Consider the following 17,222-nt stretch of genomic DNA (forward strand, 5'->3'; position numbering starts at 1 on the left):
GGAAGGCCAGGCATGGTGGTGCACACCTGTAATCCTAGCACCTTGGAAGGCTGAGGCAAGAGGATTGCTTGAGCCCAGAAGTTTGAACAAGCCTGGGCAACATAGCAAGACCTTGTCTGCTATGTTATAGAAGAGACCTTGAGAGGTCTTATAGAAGAGACCTTGAGACTGCCAGATCATTTCTGCTCACCACAAATTAGCCACGTGTGGTGGCATATACCTGTAGTCGCAGCTACTTGGGAGGCTGAGGTGGGTTGGGAGTATTGCTTGAGCCTGGGAGGGTTGAGGCTGCAGTGAGCCATGATGGCACCACTGCACTCTAGCCTGAGTGACAAGGTGAGACCCTGTTTAAAAGAAAAAAAAGGGAAGAGAAAGAAAGAAAGCCTTTGGATGTGAAAAAACATATGAAAGAGAACATACGAAAATGATGGTGTCAGGGTGGAGGTCAGAAGCATTTTTCCTGCTATTTTCTCACACTTTCCATGATAAGAGAAGCGGTTTTATAAAAAAGAGCCAATCTTAAGCTTTGGGGCAGGCAGATCCAGGGTTCAAATTCCTGCTGTCCTTTCCTTGTGAAACTTTGGAAGAATCACATAAGCTCTCTGAGTTCCTGAAATACACAAGGAGTACAACCATCTGCCTTGTGGCTTACATGCCTGTGTGGGAACCATTTGGGGGGGCCTTCCTAGCACCCTTTCCCTCTTCTCTTTGGGGAATTTACGCTCTACCTGGTTGGTCCTCTCAGCCACCTACTGACCTGGAAGAGAGCATGTGTCTAAAAATGAAACCAAACCAGAAGAAGCAGAGCTGAAAAACAGAGGGAGAGAAAATGGGTCACGTATTTTAGGTCCTGGATCAAGCCTGACCTGAAACCTATTGCTCCTGGATTGTTCAAATATGTGAGCCAATAAATGCTGCAGTTATTCGATTGGATTCTTATTACTTGTAAAGACCTAGGTGGCTCATGAGAGTATACACAATACATAGCAAGTACCTCACAAAGCAAGGGACACACAGCTGCAAAGTGATGAGTGGTAGCGATTTTCCTTTTATTTAAAATAGAAAGTAACATATTTTTCTCTCTTTTATTTCCCAAACTTTTATTTTTAAAACTTTTAGTTCTACAGATTTGCGAGAGCCGTGCAGTAAGTACTCACATATCCTTCACTTACATTTACCAGTTGTTAATGTTTCCTCTCAGTTGTGCCCTCTGTCTCTCTGTACACTTTGTTGTTGAGCCATTTGGGATACCAGTTCATTTCAATTCTGAGTGCTTGAGCATAAGAACAAAGACATTGTCCCACACAACCACAACTCACCCATCCCAGCCAGGAAAGTCAACAGGGACGCAGTGTATTATCTAGTCTACAGCCCATATTCAAACTCCCCCCGTTGTGCTGATATCTTTAAAGCTACTTTTGCCTCTCCAGGATCATGTCATGTGTTTAGCTACCGTGTCTCTTTAGTCTCCTTCCATTTAGAATGGTCCAGGCTTTTTCTTTCTTGCAATATTGATATTTTGGGGAATTCCCTTACTTTGGATTTGTCAAGTTGTTTCCCAATGATTCAATTCCTATTAAACATTTTAGGCAAGAACTCTACATAGGTGACGTGGGAAGTAGGATTTGCTTGTAGTAAACATTTTACTGAACTAGCCTGGACATTCAGAAAAGTGACTAGACACTGCAGTTTTACAAACTGAGCACAACTATGTGTCAAAACACAGAAATGACCAGCATTCCAGAACCCCCACTTTGTGCCTCTGCTGGGTCCCCTGTGATTTCTGTCATCTCAGATTAGTTTTGCCTGTTCTTGAACTTCATGTGAATGGAATCGTTGACCACATTCCCTTTAGGGTTTGCCTTCTTTCTTTCACAATGACTTTTGGGAGCTTCAGCCACCTCGCTATGTATATCTGTGGTTCATACAATTTATGATTATTGGTATATCATTTTCACAGGAATAAAGAGTAAACCAGGACACATATGTTTTCAGCCATAAAAACAAATTTGAGGCTCTGGTGCAGTCCTGGCTCTCCCGTCAACAGACCCCTCTTTGCTCACAAGTGGAGCAGCAACCACCACCAGGGATTCAGGTGTAGTCCAGGGTGCCTGTAACTTGTCTCTGGTCTACTCTCATCCATGCTAACATTGCCCTGCTCACATCTTGGCTCTGACCCTGGGCTGGGCCACCCACCAGCCTCTGGATTTGCTATTCAGAACTGCAAGTCCCTGGTGATCGGCCTGTTTTCCTCCTCCCTGGGCAGGAGGCACTCCAGTCACATGCAGGGCCACAGCCTCAGGGCCTTTGCACATGTTGTGCTGTCTGCCTGCAATGCCCTTTCCCCACCCTTTTCTTCATGATCTCCTATTCATCTTCCAGCCCTCGGCACAAGTGCCAATTCCTCAGAGAGGTCTTCCCTGATGACCAACCTGAGGGTTCATTCCCCATTGCGCTCTCTCATAGCAGTGCAAAGCTTTCCTTTTGTGATTGGATTACAATTTGTGACGCTGTACTTGTGAATGTATGTATTTAGTATCTGTCTCTTCCACTGGTTCCATAAAGGCAGAGATTGGATGTGTATTGTTTTTATGGTGCATTAAACACTTAGCACAGGATCTGGCATTTTCTAAGATCAGTGAAGAAGGAAGAAAGGAAGGAGGGAGGTAAAGAAGGAATGAGAAAAGGGAGGAAGGAGAGCAGGACAAAAGCAGGACCCCAGTCTCTTGGAACTTGGTTTGTACCTCAGGTGGATCCCCTTTATGGGTTCCAGCCGTTTCTACTGCCAGGGATGGGATGCCACTGAGCATTGAGGAACTCTGTAGCCACCCACAGCGGTCTACCCTCAGGACCTCTATGAGCAAGACAGTGGCAGCTGGCTGATGCAAGGAGCTGTCACAACCACAGAACTACCATCATCCTTGCTCACCTGTTGGGCAGGTAAGTTTAAACACTCATCCCCTTGGGATAGGGATGTAGAGGGAGGAGAACAGAACCACACACACACCCTTAATGAGCAGTAAACCAGTAGTAAGCCCTTTCTGGGAGACAATTTAACTTCATACACATGGCACCCAGTAGGAACACCACAAATATTTCTCCAATAAGCAGAATGGCTCTTTAGTCCATTGATCCTACTTCTAGAAAGTCCTCCTAAGGGGAAGAAAATTAAGGATTAAGGAGAGGCACAAAAACCTGGTTATGAGGCAGTTCCCTATGCTGTTGTTTATAATAGTTAAAGAATGAAACTACACCTGAATCCAAAATAGAGGATTGCTTAAACAAATTATGCCGAAGGTGATGCAGCCATTTAAAACTATGTCATGGTACAAACCTATTAGAATGGATAAAATCCAGAACACTGACAGTACCAAATGCTGGTGAGGATGTGGAGCAACAGGAACTCTCATTCACTGCTTGTGGGAATGCAAAGTGACGCAGCCACTTTGAAAGACAGTAGGCAGTTTCTTACCAAACTAAACACTCTTACTATGTGGTCCAGCAATCACACTCCCTGGTATTTACCCAAAGTAGTTGAGAACTTATGTCCACAAAAAATTCCGCACACAGATGTTTATAGCAGCTTTATTCATAATTGCCAAAACTTGGAAGCAACCAAGATGTCCTTCAATAGGTGAATGGAGAAACCGTGGTACACCCAGAAAATGGAATATTATTCAGTGCTAAAAAGAAACAAGCTATGAAGCCATAAAAAGACATGGAAGAATTTCAAATGCATATTACTAAGTGAAAGAAGCCAACCTGAAAAGACTACATACTTTAAGGTTCCAAGTCTATGACACTCTGGAAAAGGCAAAACTGTGGAGACAGGAAAATGATCAGTGGTCAGCAGGGGTTAGGGGAAGGGAGGGATAGATAGGTGGAGCGGGGATGTTTGGGGCAGTGAACCTACTCTGTATGATACTATAATAGTGAACATGTTGTTATACATTTGTCCAAACCCATAGCAAGTACAGCACCAAGAGTGAACCCTAATGCAATAATGGGCATGATGTGTCAATGTAGGCCCATCCGTTGTAATACATTTATCACTCTCGTGGGGGATATTGGCAGTGGGAATGTTGTTTGATGGGGAGGGAGTCTATGGGACCTCTCTCCCATACCTTCTTTTCCATTTTGCTGTGAACCTAAGATTACTCTAAAAAAATAGTGGCTAAAAGATTATTTCATAGATGAATATTCATTGGCAAACAATAATATGTGACATGAAATGTTACAAAGTAATATATGAAATAGGATCCTGTTTTTTATCAAAGCAACATTCATGACTAAGTTGTATGCCATGACTATACTTTCGAGCCATAAAGCTCACTGTATGCCAGGCCCTGCTCTAAGTACTTCTTATGTGTTATCCTGTTCACTTCTCCCACAGCCCTAGGAAGCAGATATTGTGGACATGCCCATTTACAGATGAGAAAACTGAGGCACAGAGAGGATAAAATACTGTCCAAGGTCACACAGCTGGCAGAATTAAACCCCAGGAAGTGTGGCTCCAATGTCCAGGCTCCCAGTTGCTACACTGCCTGCAGGTAGATGCCAATGTGCAAACCGTGGTTCTCACATACTGGGATCCTAAAAAATGTTTTAAAATTATTTTGCTCATTGGCATTTTCTATTCCAAAACGAATATGTATTGCTTTTATAATAAGGAAAAGATAATAAAATGTTTAATAAAGGCTGGATGGGCATCCCTAGGTTTACTGGGCCATCGTGCCCTCATCGAACTGTTTGTGAAATGAGATTCTGTAGCATGAAGCTGGTATTCCCTGGACTCCTTTCTTGGATGAGAGATGTACATGGCACTTCCCAGGGGTGGCCAGCTCAGAGAGAGGAAAGGAAAAGACAGGCAAGCTTCCCTCAGCAAGCAAGCATCTGCTGAGCACTTATTGTGTGTTTGTTGGTTGGGGGCCAAGATGCTGGCCCTGGCTTCTGGGGACCCAAGTCTAGCCAAGAAAATGGCCCTTCTCCTAGAAGGGGCCTGGGAGCTGAAAGGCTTGTCTGTTTATGAAGCCTGGGGGCCTATCAGAAAAGTGTTAAGAGCTCCTAGAAGCAGGGAGAGAGCTTGTACTCCCAACTCAGACTTGAATTGGGATCCCAGCCCCACCTACCTGCTTGCTGTGTGACTTGGGTTATCCCCATTAACTTCACTGAGTTAAATGGGGATAATAATAGTACCAATCCATGGTAGGTAGAACTCTAAATTATCCCCAGATTCCCAGCCTATGGTGTACATACCCTAAAAATCTCCTCCTCATGAGTGTGGAGAGGGCCTATGGATATGATGGGATATCATCCCATGGTCATGTGAGGTTACATAGCAAAGGTAAACAGATTTTGCAGATGTAATTAGTTTCCAATCAGTTGACTTTAAGCCAAATGTAGATTGTCATGGGTGGGCCTGACTTAATCAGGTGATCCTTTAGTATGGGATCTGGAAGTCAAAGACTTCTATCTCTCTCCCGCTGGCCTTAGAGAGAATCAATGCACCATGAGGTCTACAGCTGCAAGGAAATGAATTTTGCCACCAACGATGTGAGCTTGGTTAAGGACCCTGAGCTGGTAGATGAGACACTGGCCACAGCCTGGATTGCAGTTTCGTGAGACCCGAAGCAGAGGATCCTTGCCTGCACTCTGGTGTATGGAAACTATGAGATAATGCATGTATGTTGTTTTAAGCCACTAAGTTTGTGGTAAGTTGTTATGCAGCAATAGACAACCGATACCTTATATCACAGGAATGTTTATGAGAAAATGCATGTGCTGTCTTACATACACACACCCACCCTGTGCTCAACTATTTGATCCTCTTTCCCTTATAAATGGCAGGGACCCAGACCATCTCTAGGGAGGTCTGTTCAGTACGAATGTTCTGGTATTCCCACGCCCTCCCATCACACCCACCATCCCAGCCTAGGATTCCTGAATAGGCTTGAAAGATCTTCCAGATCTTGTCCAGTTTGGGGGACAGTCAGGAGGGGCCAACACTGAAGTTAAAGGTGGAGCAGGAGAGAAACTCTTGCCCATTTGCACAGGGAGATGTGCCCAGGAATGTTCACTGTGGCTTTATCTACCATTGGAAATACCTTCAGCAGGAGAATGGGTGAACACATTGTTGTGTAGTCACACCAGGTAATTCTATACAGCAGCACAAGATGAAGCAGGTTCATGTGAATATGCACTCAAACAATAATGAGTTGCAGAAAGATAGGTGCAATCTGATGCCATTTATGGAAAGTTTAAAAACATACATCTGGTGCCTGTGAATGGTAAACCCAATTCAGGATTGTGTTATCTCCAGGGTGAGAGAAGAGGGGAAGGAGTAAGAGAGCAGGAGGGTTCAACGATATTTATAATGTTTTCTTTCTTAAGCTGGTGGTCAGTATATGGTTCGAGGATGTTAATAACCTGTCAGTTCCATGAGGACTCTTTGTCTGTTTTGCTCATTGCTGGAGCCCCAGCACCTAGAAAAGTATCTGGCACATAGTAGGTACTCAGTAAACATTTGTTGAATGAATGAATGAGTGGTGTTGGTTACATTGTTCTCTGTCAGATCCTGACATGCATCTTAAAAAGAACATCCTGAAGATCCCTGGTGCCAGAGATGTCCTGTCTCCACCCACCAGTTTGCTCTATGGCCTTAGGGGAGATCACCGGTCTTCTCAGGGTCTCCACTTTGCCATTTGTAAAGTGGGAAGCTGCATGGGCTGGTCTCAGTTTCCTCCTGCTGCAAGAGCCTGTGGTTTCAGAGGGTTCCGGAGGCCCAGGTGAGTGGTAGTTTGGGCTATGGAGGTTGTCACAGACCAGCGCAGCCAACGTCTGTCTCTGTGGGAGCGACCTCTTTATCGAGCTCTTAAAATTGCCCTCATTCTTTGCAAGGCTCAGGCCAGACTTTGCTGGGATGTGTGGTGGTGTGTGTCAGCTCTGGTCCTCACCAGGGGAGTGACCTTGGGCAGGCCATCATGTCCTGACGCCTTGGCATCCTCATCCAGAGGATGAACAGTGAATCCATGCTCAGCACACAAGTCAGAGGCTAGGACCTGGGGAACATGAGGTCTCCTTTGGTGTCCCCCAAATGTAAGGGCCAGGGTGGTGGGTGCTGATCCTCTCGTTGACTAATAGAAACCTTTTACACATTCGTCCTGAGCGTAGCTCCCTGGGATGTATGGCTTTCCTGGGAAAACAGAGGCACCCTTAGGACATGTCTGAGGTTGGCGTCCTGAGGGCTGGATGTCCCAGTCAGCAGATTCCTACACCCCTCCTGATAGAGTCTGGATGTTGTTTGCATGGAATCTCATGCTGAAATGGGATTCTCCATTTGGAGGTGGGGCCTGGTGGAAGGTGACTGAATGGTGGGGGCAGATTTCTTATGAATGGTTTGGCACCATCCCTCTGGTGCTGTTCTCGTATAGTGAGTGCGCTCTCACAAGATCTGGTGGTTTATAAGCACGTGGCACCTCCTCCCTCTCTCCTGCTTTCACCATGTGATATGCTTACTCCCCTTTCACTTTCTGCCATGATCATCAGCTTCCTGCAGCCTCCCCAGAAGCTGAGCAGACATTGGCATCATGCTTCCTGTACTCTCAGTCTGCAGAACTATGAGAGAATTAAACCTCTTTTCTTTATAAATTATTCCATCTCAGCTATTCCTTTATAGCAATGCTAGAATGGCCTAACACACTCCCCAACCTTCCCTGTGTGCCCACGTCCCTCAGCAGCTCCATGCTTGGGGGTGGTGGAGGCCTGGCCTCAGGCCCTTGTCACCAGAGGCAAAATGATTGCAATCTATCTGCTGTGTGCTGGGCACCTCCTTGTTTCCAAGGTGCTGTCACACCCTGTGCACCCCCATTAATCCTCACAAGCTGGAAGGCAGAAAAATGTCTCCCCATTTCAAATATGAGGGGCTTCACAGTCAAAGGGGTAAAGTGCCCAACCCACTCACTCACTCGCTAACTCACCTGTTCATGCAAACATTTACTGAACGCCCACTGGGTGTGGGCACTGTGGTTGGCCTCAAGATACAAGTATGAAAAACAGACTTCACAACAAAGGGTAACATTGATTAAGCACTTACTACTTGGTAACAATGATTGGGTATCTACTACACTCAGACTATAATCTTCACATCACACTATAAGATGCAGTTCCTATTAATATTAGGCCCATTTAACAGAGGGGGAAACCAAGTCTTATCAATGTTAAGGAGCTTGCCCAAAGTCATGCAGCTAGTAAATGGAGAAGCCAGTATTCAAACCTACAGGCTCCAAAGCCTGCAAACTTAACTATTCTGCTGACCCAGTCCCTGTCTTTGAGAATTTGCAATTTGATATAGAGAATTTGCAATTTGATACAGAGAATTTATGATGTTCAGGCACATAGTAGATGCTCAGAATGTACTTGCTAGATGAATGGATGATTGGCAATGTAGGGTGATCAGAGATACCTGAGGCAGTCAGGGAAGGCTGCTGTAAGGAGGAGGTCATTACAGCTGGGTCATGAGGGATGAGTAGGAGTTCACCAGGCAAACCAGCAAGGATCTGAGCCAGGACTCCATATTCAAATCCCCTGTTCTTTCAATACTGATTCCATAATGCTGGAGACTGACAGAAAGAAACCTCAACTGACAGAAAGAAACCTCAACGGACAGAAAGAAACCTCATAAATTTTGCCATGGACTTTCCATCTGCCTCCACCACAAAGTCTGAAATCCTCTTTGCCCTGACAGCAAGTTTGGGCCACTCACTGACTCCCATTTAAATGAATGTGTTACCACCAGAGGTAGGGAGGACCCCCAGATTAAAACCTGAGAAAGGAAGCACGAATCACAGCACTGTGGTCTCAGATACTGGCTGAGACCATGGGCTTAGCTTGTGCCCCCAGCTCCTTCATGCACCTAGAGTTTGAATGGCTTAACTTCTCTATGCCTCAGTTTCTTTGCTGTAAATGAAGACAGTGACAGTGCTTCTCTTGTAGGGCCATTGTGATGGTTAAATAATAGATGTCACATCTTCACGAAGTGCACGGGAAATGCTTAGTGAATATAACCTATTAAGAGGACAGACCTGGGAGATGGGTGGTGTTTGGGGGTTTGTTTCCTGTAGACTCTGAGTGCAAGAACTTCCCACTAGGGCAGACGCAGGTCCAGTGAGGGCCTGGGTAAATGGATCCAAGGTTAACACAAGAAACCCCCAAATCCTCCATATCTAGTCTGTCCCTACCCAGAGCAGGTGCTTGGTGACCATTGGTTAAACAAAGAGCTGAAAGTGGAAGGCCTTACTGTGTCAGGTCATGATCCCACCGGCTTCTGATGGGACAACCACAGGCACATGGCAGGGGGCCACAGAAGCAGCTTTGTAACCAAAGAACAAAGGTCAGAAGGGGAGGCAAACCCATTCATCGTGTGCACACAATCCTGCAAACTGTAATGTGCCGTGCCCATGTTGGCCTTCCGTATGCAATTTGATAAAAGATGGGGACACAAAATGAATGTAGTTACTAATAATAATCATGCCAATGGCCATTGAGTCTTTGTATGTGTACTTCACCTCCATTATCTCATCTGACCTCTAAACCACTCTGCCGGGTTTTTAAAAAATTTTTTAAATTTTTTTTATTTTACTGATGAGGAAACTTGGGCTCATAGAACTCAAATCACAAGGGAGAGTGCTGGGATCAAAACCCAGGTTCATGTGGCCAGAGGGCCTATGCTTGTAACCACACTCTCCAATCCCTTGGATGAGTCACAGAAAGAGGCACAGAGGGAGGAATGTGAGGGAAGATACCGCTAATTAATTGTGATATTGGAAAACTTCCTCATGGGCTGGGAAGGCGGGAACAGGGTCAGTGTTTCTTGGGGTTTGCTAAGTTCATGGCACTACTCATTCTTCATGTGGAACTGGGGAAAGGGGAATGTGGTAACCGAATAATATAAACTCCAACCTTAAGATCCTCTGCCAGACAAAGCAGTCCCCAAGAGAGGCACCAGATCAGTTCTTTCTAGGCTGCTAGCAATGAAACTATCACTGCCAGCACCACTTTTAAGATAAGTGGTAAATCATTCAATAACTTGTTATTTTATTTATCTCATTTGTGTGTGTGTGTGTGTGTGTGTGTGTGTGTGTGTGTGTGTGTGTGTGTGAAGAGACAGGGTCTCGCTGTGTCACCTGGGCTGGAGTGCAGTGGCATGATTATAGATCACTCACTGCATTCTCGAACTCCTGGGCTCAAGCAACCCTCCTGCCTCAGCCTCCCAAGTAAGTATCTGGGACTCAAATTATAATCTTTGTTAGACTACCCTTCTGACACTGTGCTCTTTCCAGAAAACTCATCTACCCTTACAGTGAGCAGCTCCATTGGAGAATAGTCCCTTTCCCATCCAATGGGGCTTGAGTAAAGCTGTCAATCACATGCTTCCCTGCCTTCAAATCTCATGGGTGGGCAAGTGACCCAGGTCTGGTCAATCATGGTAGCTCATCCTGTGGTTCTCAATGATTGGTCTAAAGGGATGGCACATGACCTAAGCAGGGCCAATGCCAGCCCCTTTGTGGGATTTGTTTATGGATAAAAGAAGGAGAAGACTAATCTTCGTTTCAGTTTGTGAACTGGATATAAGAGCCACATCAGCGCTAGAACAACTGGTGACCACCTGAATGCTGAAAAGCAGAGCTGAGAGAAGAAGAGGAAAACTGAGCCCTAGTAATATGATTTCAGCCTCTGGATTCAGCTGTGCCTGACACCCTCATCCTTGTACTTTGCAGTTATGTGAACCAATCCCTTTCTTGCTTAAACTAGTTTGTGCTGTGATCTGGTCCCCAGCAACTGAAAGAGTCTTATTAAACATCGCCCTCAAAGGATTCACAAATTAATAGGTTAATTCAACAATTATCTATTTAGTAGCCACTCCAGGCCTGCCACTGATATGCTATATGTCTTAATGAAAATCAGGATGCAGATTTATCATCATTAGAGTACTTTGGGGCAATGGGACCTAAGCTCTGAAAGCAATTTCTAAAAAGAAGCATCCAATATGTCTGGATCAAGGTCCAGCTCTTAGGAGCAGGTTTGTAGCAAATGATGACCATGGCAATGGCCGCAAAGGGGTCACACTAGCAACAAAGTCTAATTAAGTCTGTGGCAACAAGTTCCAAGGGTGATCTTTGCCAATTGGATGGCTATTTTACTTGGAACAATGATAAAATCAAGACAGTGTTTAAGTCTCTGCTGTCGTTAAGTTCATTATGGAAGACAGTTGGTCAGGATGGAGGTTCAGGTCAGACGGGACAGGGGACAAACTAAGCCTGGGAGAAGATGAATGTTCACAGTTTTGAGGTAATTTACCAAAAGCCAAACTGAGATCACTCAAGACCAGGTGACGGTGGACAGACTTTCTAAATCCAGGCCACCCATGATGTTCTCCTTCTCTGAGGTTCTTCTCAGAGAACGTTTCCTCATCTGTAAACTGGGTGTGCTAAGTCTCCACTGTTTAATCCCTGGGGTTGCTGAGAGGATCAAATGAGGCACTCTGTAAATGGCAAAGGCCCGAGGCTTGTTTTCCAGCAAAAGCAGGTATCCAACGGCAGGGATAAAATCGTATTCTGAAGTCAAGCCAGTAAGTGTGCTCACTGGGACCAGACAGGTCCTGAAGAGGCACAGAACAAAACAGATTATCTTCAAGAAGGCAGCTGAGCAAGCAGCGAGCGTGAAGCTGTGGGTTTTGTGGAAATGACTCTTGGAAGGCAAGTACTGCTGGGTGTTCTGTGGGGACTCCGGCTGACGTGTCTCCAATTCACTGTGAGATTACCAGACCTTGGCTAAAGGTCTCCTCACTTGCCTGAGAGAGAAAGAGAGAGAGAGTGTATGTGTGTGTGTGTGTACCCCGTGCAGGGCCACACACTCCTGGGCAGAGAAGAAGAGGGGGCTTCTATCCAGCCCACTGTCCACTGGCCAAGCAATGTGCCAGGCGACTGCTTCCAGCCAGAGGGGGCCGCCTATTCCTAATGTGCCCCAAAGCACCCTATGGTCTAGTGGTGGGCATGTGTGCACATGCAGGAACACACATGATCCCATACATGTGTGACAGCAGAGACTTATGCTTGAACTTTTATGATGGATGCATCTTTGGCAACCAGAATTCTAGTTCCATTCCTCACTGACTTCTTCTTTAAGCCCCTATGAGAAGGTTTCCCATTTCTAAAACTAAATGTCTTTTTATGTGACATCTGTGACCACCTTCAATCAAATGAATCCATTTGCAGCAGGGGTGACTGTTTTAATGTGTCTCTCATTCTCCTCTTGGGGCTAAGCTGCAAAATGCTTATTCCATCTCATCTTTCTTCCTGGTTCCCTGTCTTCCTTTCCTCCTTTCTTCATTCCCACTGGCCTAATGCCTTCTGGCTGCCCCCATCTGAAGCATATAAAGTAGAAACTTTAATTTCTTTAAACACAGACAGGTCAATGCCTCTCTGATAAAAGACAACCTGGGTCACACTGTTCCCCACAGAAAAGCACCAAGACATCACTCATACTCTAGACAGTTTCCTCGAACTGAAGTTAGTCTTGTGGAGGACAGAGATTATGTCTTGGGACACCCATAAGTATCTGTGACAAGTGTCTCAATAGAAAAGTATCACTTCTGTTTTTAAAAGCGGGCAGTCATTCAGCACTTTTTGTGTTCTGGGCACTGTGCTAGGTGCTTGTTGCCTTCCCACTAAATCCTCAGAATCACCCTGCTTCACAGATGAGTAAATTGAGAACACTTTCTCACCAGTAAGCCCTATACCTTTTAACAAATAAAACCAAGAGCAAATGAAGTGAGCCTTGATTCCTGAAAGCCACTAGTTCTGAATCACTGGGGTGGGGGTGGCGTGCAGTATAGATGCCGCCTAATATGTCCATTTTACAAATGGAGAGACTGAGGCCCAAAGAGGAGTCTGGGATATTAGAGAGGCACAGTTGAGGGGCTAGAGCCCTGCCTTCTGAAAGCCCAGAGGGTACTGAGAATACACAGCTGTGGCTGATAGGGGCCATGATATGGGTCATGCAAGGCCCAAATAGGCAGTACAGAAAAGTCGCAACTACATCGAAGGCCTTGTAATACCCATACACCTTAGGGATTAAAAAGCAGGAGTTTGGGGATCAGCTCTGCCTTTTACTTGCTGCCTTGGGTAGCCACTTAACCCTTCTGCACCCCAGTTTCCTCATACTTAAAATGGGAACAACACAAGTACCTTTCTCCAAAGTGTTGCTGTGAGGATTAAGCAACGTAATCCTCATAAAATGCTCAGTACAGTGCCTGGTGCAGACTGAGTGCCCAGGTATTGTTAACTTATATTATCTTGGTGGGCTATGGAATGTTTTTGATGCTTGATTTTCAAAATGAATCAAATGTAAGCTGCCTTTCCAGTAGTATTTCAGGTCAATATAGTTTTCTTCAGTTTAGAATCTTCTGGGAACAACTTTGGAGAAAGCTCGCTCTGAGCAGACTTTTGAATTTTAGTGGGAAGACAAAGAATTAGGTGATTCAAAGATGGAAGTAAAAAGAGCCATTGGACCCAGATGAGGTGGCTCACGCCTGTAATCCCAGCACTTTGAGAGGCTGAGAAGGGCCAATCAAGAGTTCAGGATCAGCCTGGCCAAGATGGTGAAACCCCATCTCCACTAAAAATACAAAAATTAGCCCGGCATGGTGGTGCACACCTGTAATCCCAGCTACTTGGGAGGCTGCGGCCTGAGAATTGCTTGAACCTGGGAAGTGGAGGTTGCAGTGAACTGAGATCACGCCACTGCACTCCAGTCTGGGTGACGGAGCGAGACTCTGACTCAAAAAAATAACAATAAAAAAGAACCATTAGGCCGCAAGACATCTGCCACTTACTAGCTGGGTGATCTTAGAAATAATAATAATAACAATAATAATAATAACAGCCAAAGCCAGTATTTATTGAAAATTCCTACGTGACAAGCACTGGTTTTGATATTTTGTATATATAAATATCAAATACACATGCCTTTATTCATATTATATATTCATTAAATTCTCACCATGACCCCTATGTTATTAGGTGTTGTTTCCATTTTCTAGGTAAGGAAACCAAGGTTTATCACTTTCCTGCCTCTAGCCTCAGTTTCCCCAATTGTGAGAGAGGCCAGTCCACACCTGTCTGCCCCCTGGGGTTCCTAAGAATGCCCAGAAGACAAAACACATGAGGTGTGCATTTGCTCCTCAAATGCAAAGACCCAGAAAACAATCAGAGTTGGCTGCTGTTCTCCACTGAGCTCCAGCCCAGCAGCGGACCCCACTGGTGGGGGGGAAGGGTACATCGATTCCAAGGGGAGACACTGGCCCCTAAGGAGCTTGTCATCAACTGCACACTGACTCTCCAGAGTGAAGACCCAGAATGGGGGCTTGTCTTACTTCATTCAACATGTTTCTTCGGGGCTTTTGCCTCTAATTCCTGCTGTTCAAGATCAGCAGGGAAAACAGTTACTCAAAAATTAGTCCAACCCCGTTTTAGTTAGAGATTTGTCCCTGTTGGCTTGTGCCAAATGACCCAGGTCCCCCAAGAAAGCCACTGGAGAAAGAAAATTTGCTCTCAGAAAGGGACAACGTTAAGGTGAGCAGTCCTCCACAGCGGTGTGATGTCTCCTGCACCAGGCCTCCTATGGCCAGTGGATGCAGCCAAACCAGCAAAGTCCTTTACAAAACCCTCAAAGTGCTGACTCACCAAAATGCAAGCCATTAACTACCCCTGGACATTGGACCCGTGAGATGGAATTCCTCGCTTGACTGAGGATGGAAATGCAGTGAAGACATCATGGGATGCAGCCCACAAAGGTCTTAGGGTGGCCTTCGATTGAAAAAGGCAAAGTGAAGCAATCACCAGACTCTTTCCCTCCGTGGTGCAGATGTGGAAACCATCTGGCCGACGTCCACCCTGTCATAACCTGGTGTGGGGGTGGGGAGGAGGGCAGGTCCGTGACTAGTGGAGAGATCCTCTTTGGATTGCATGTGAAGGTTTGACCAACACGAAGGATATCAGATTTGAAGATCCAAAGCTATCGGCCCACTTGTTAGCACCATTGAGCTAACGGGGACACCTGAGCCTTCCTGTGATCTAGATAAGGAGCAAATCCTTGCATTACCTGGTGCAGATCTCCATATATTCTATGATCTCTACCACCACTGGCCATTCTGAGCCTCTTTTAGAGTATCCTGGCGCTTGTGGGTGGCGGGGCACATGAGGGTTTTGGCAGGAGTCAGAACCAGGTTTGAAGCTTGCCTTTGCAGCTCTGGGGAAGCTGCCTCTCTACACCTTAGTTTTCTCAACTGTGTGATGGGAAAGGTATCTATTTCACAGAATTGGCAGTAAAATTAAAAAAAATAACACCTCCTGTCCAAATAGAAGAATTCAGTGTTTCCCAGACTGAAGGATGTCTCAGGCCAGTAAAATTAACACAAAACAAAGAAAACATGAAATGAGTCAATCTAGCATTGCCAGATACCAACATTAAAAAAAATAAGACCTCCTTGGTCATCAACATCATAGAAGAAAGGCCATTTTAACACTGAAAGAGTAGAAAGGCTACAATCTCAGGACAAAAAGGGCCTCCTTTCTCTTAGCTTTCTAGAAAGCTCTCACCGTCCTCCTCCTCCTGCCGAGGATGGGGAACCCTGTCATGGACCAGCATTGCCCTGGCCTGGCTTGGTTGCCGGGAAACCACTCAGATGCTGTACTCTGGCACGTGGAGGGAGGCTGGTGGATGTGAGTTTCCGGCCTGGTTTATCACACTCTGACGTGCTGTCCAGGCATTGCTGCACACCTTCCACCCTGAGGTGGGCTTGGGTAGGCAGGTCCACAAAGTAGGTCCTCAGTGAGGGTTGGGTGAACAGAGGAAAGGGGAACACCCAAGAGGGAGCAGTGGGCAGCCACAGAGGCCCTGCAGAGAGTCCAGAACCAAAGGGAGTGTGCCAGTGCCTGCCAATCCACCGCCAATCCACCGCCTATCCCTGTCCTCCACATGCAGAGGATTCTGTCCTCCAACTGCAGAGCAGACGCAAAGGCTCTGGGGGCAGTCAAAGAGCAACAATAAAGTTCATGTCAAAAGCATACAATTCTTCATTTTCAAAGGGCAAAGCAGAAAGGCACAGCTACAACTTTGTTCTCCCTCCAGGCTTGACATAGGTGGAGACAAACTGCTGATTCTCGAAGAAGGCCCCTTTAAGAGACACGACATCCAATCCACTGGATGGGCAGCCATTGCTGCAGAATGGCACCCCGTCATCCTCCTAACAGCTGGCACCTCCTGAGCATTTGCACACGCCGGCATAGACAGAGCAATCAGATAGAGATAGAGAGATGGATAGAGATAACATAGAGAGAAAAACGGAATATATATATATATATATATCCATCACCCCTTTATATATATATATATATATCCATCACCCCTTAATAAAAGGCACTATTCTCTCCATTTTACAGATGAGGAAACTGAGGTTTCTAAAGGTTGCCAACTTACTCAAGCTCTTAAGCTACTTTAAACTTTCCTTTTGATGATTAAATGGCATGAGGCAGATGCATAACACTTTTCTCAGAACCACCCCCAGAGACAGAAGAGTGGCTGAGCCATGCAGGGTTTGCCCGAGTGCACCAGGGCTGCGTGGAGAAGAAAAGAAGGGCAGCGAAATCAGATCCTAGAGGAAAGTCATTCACTTATTGACGGGCAATGTCTGATGTTTCTCACCTGGTTATGAATTATAAGAGGCCCACACCCATTTTAGGAAAGCCTTAGAATCGAATTCTTCCAACTCAAATCCATAACCACTTATTAAGTAACCACTTTATTCACTGGTGAATCTCAAATGCCTAAGACAGTGCCTGGCACAAAGTAGGTGCTGAACAAGTATTTGCTGTTCCTTTATTGAATTACTTATCCATGTAGAAGGCACTTTCCAAAAGCCTACTCAGGGTGTCCAGTTCTTTCTAACCAGATGCTTTCAAATCAAATATGAATATTTCTTTTAAAACAGAAATGGAAACAGCACAAGCCTTGCAGAGAAATTCTGGCCTGGCCACTTGCAGGCTATGTGACTTCTAGAAGGTTCCTTAGTTTCTTGGAGCCTCAGGGGTCTTGTCTGCAATATGGGGATAGGGATAACTCTACATCTCTTGTTCATACAGTGGTGACCATAAAATAACTGTACA

At 45.6% G+C, this 17,222-nt stretch overlaps 1 protein-coding gene across 10 annotated transcripts in view; it reads right to left on the reverse strand.

Annotated features, from left to right (window-relative positions):
- The window catches only part of LOC105477698 (ATPase plasma membrane Ca2+ transporting 2), a 380,543-nt gene that overhangs the window by 346,501 nt on the left and 16,820 nt on the right, over positions 1 to 17,222 (reverse strand). The window lies entirely within an intron of this gene.

Source organism: Macaca nemestrina, chromosome 2 (assembly GCF_043159975.1).
Source record: "Macaca nemestrina isolate mMacNem1 chromosome 2, mMacNem.hap1, whole genome shotgun sequence".
NCBI lineage: Eukaryota > Metazoa > Chordata > Mammalia > Primates > Cercopithecidae > Macaca > Macaca nemestrina.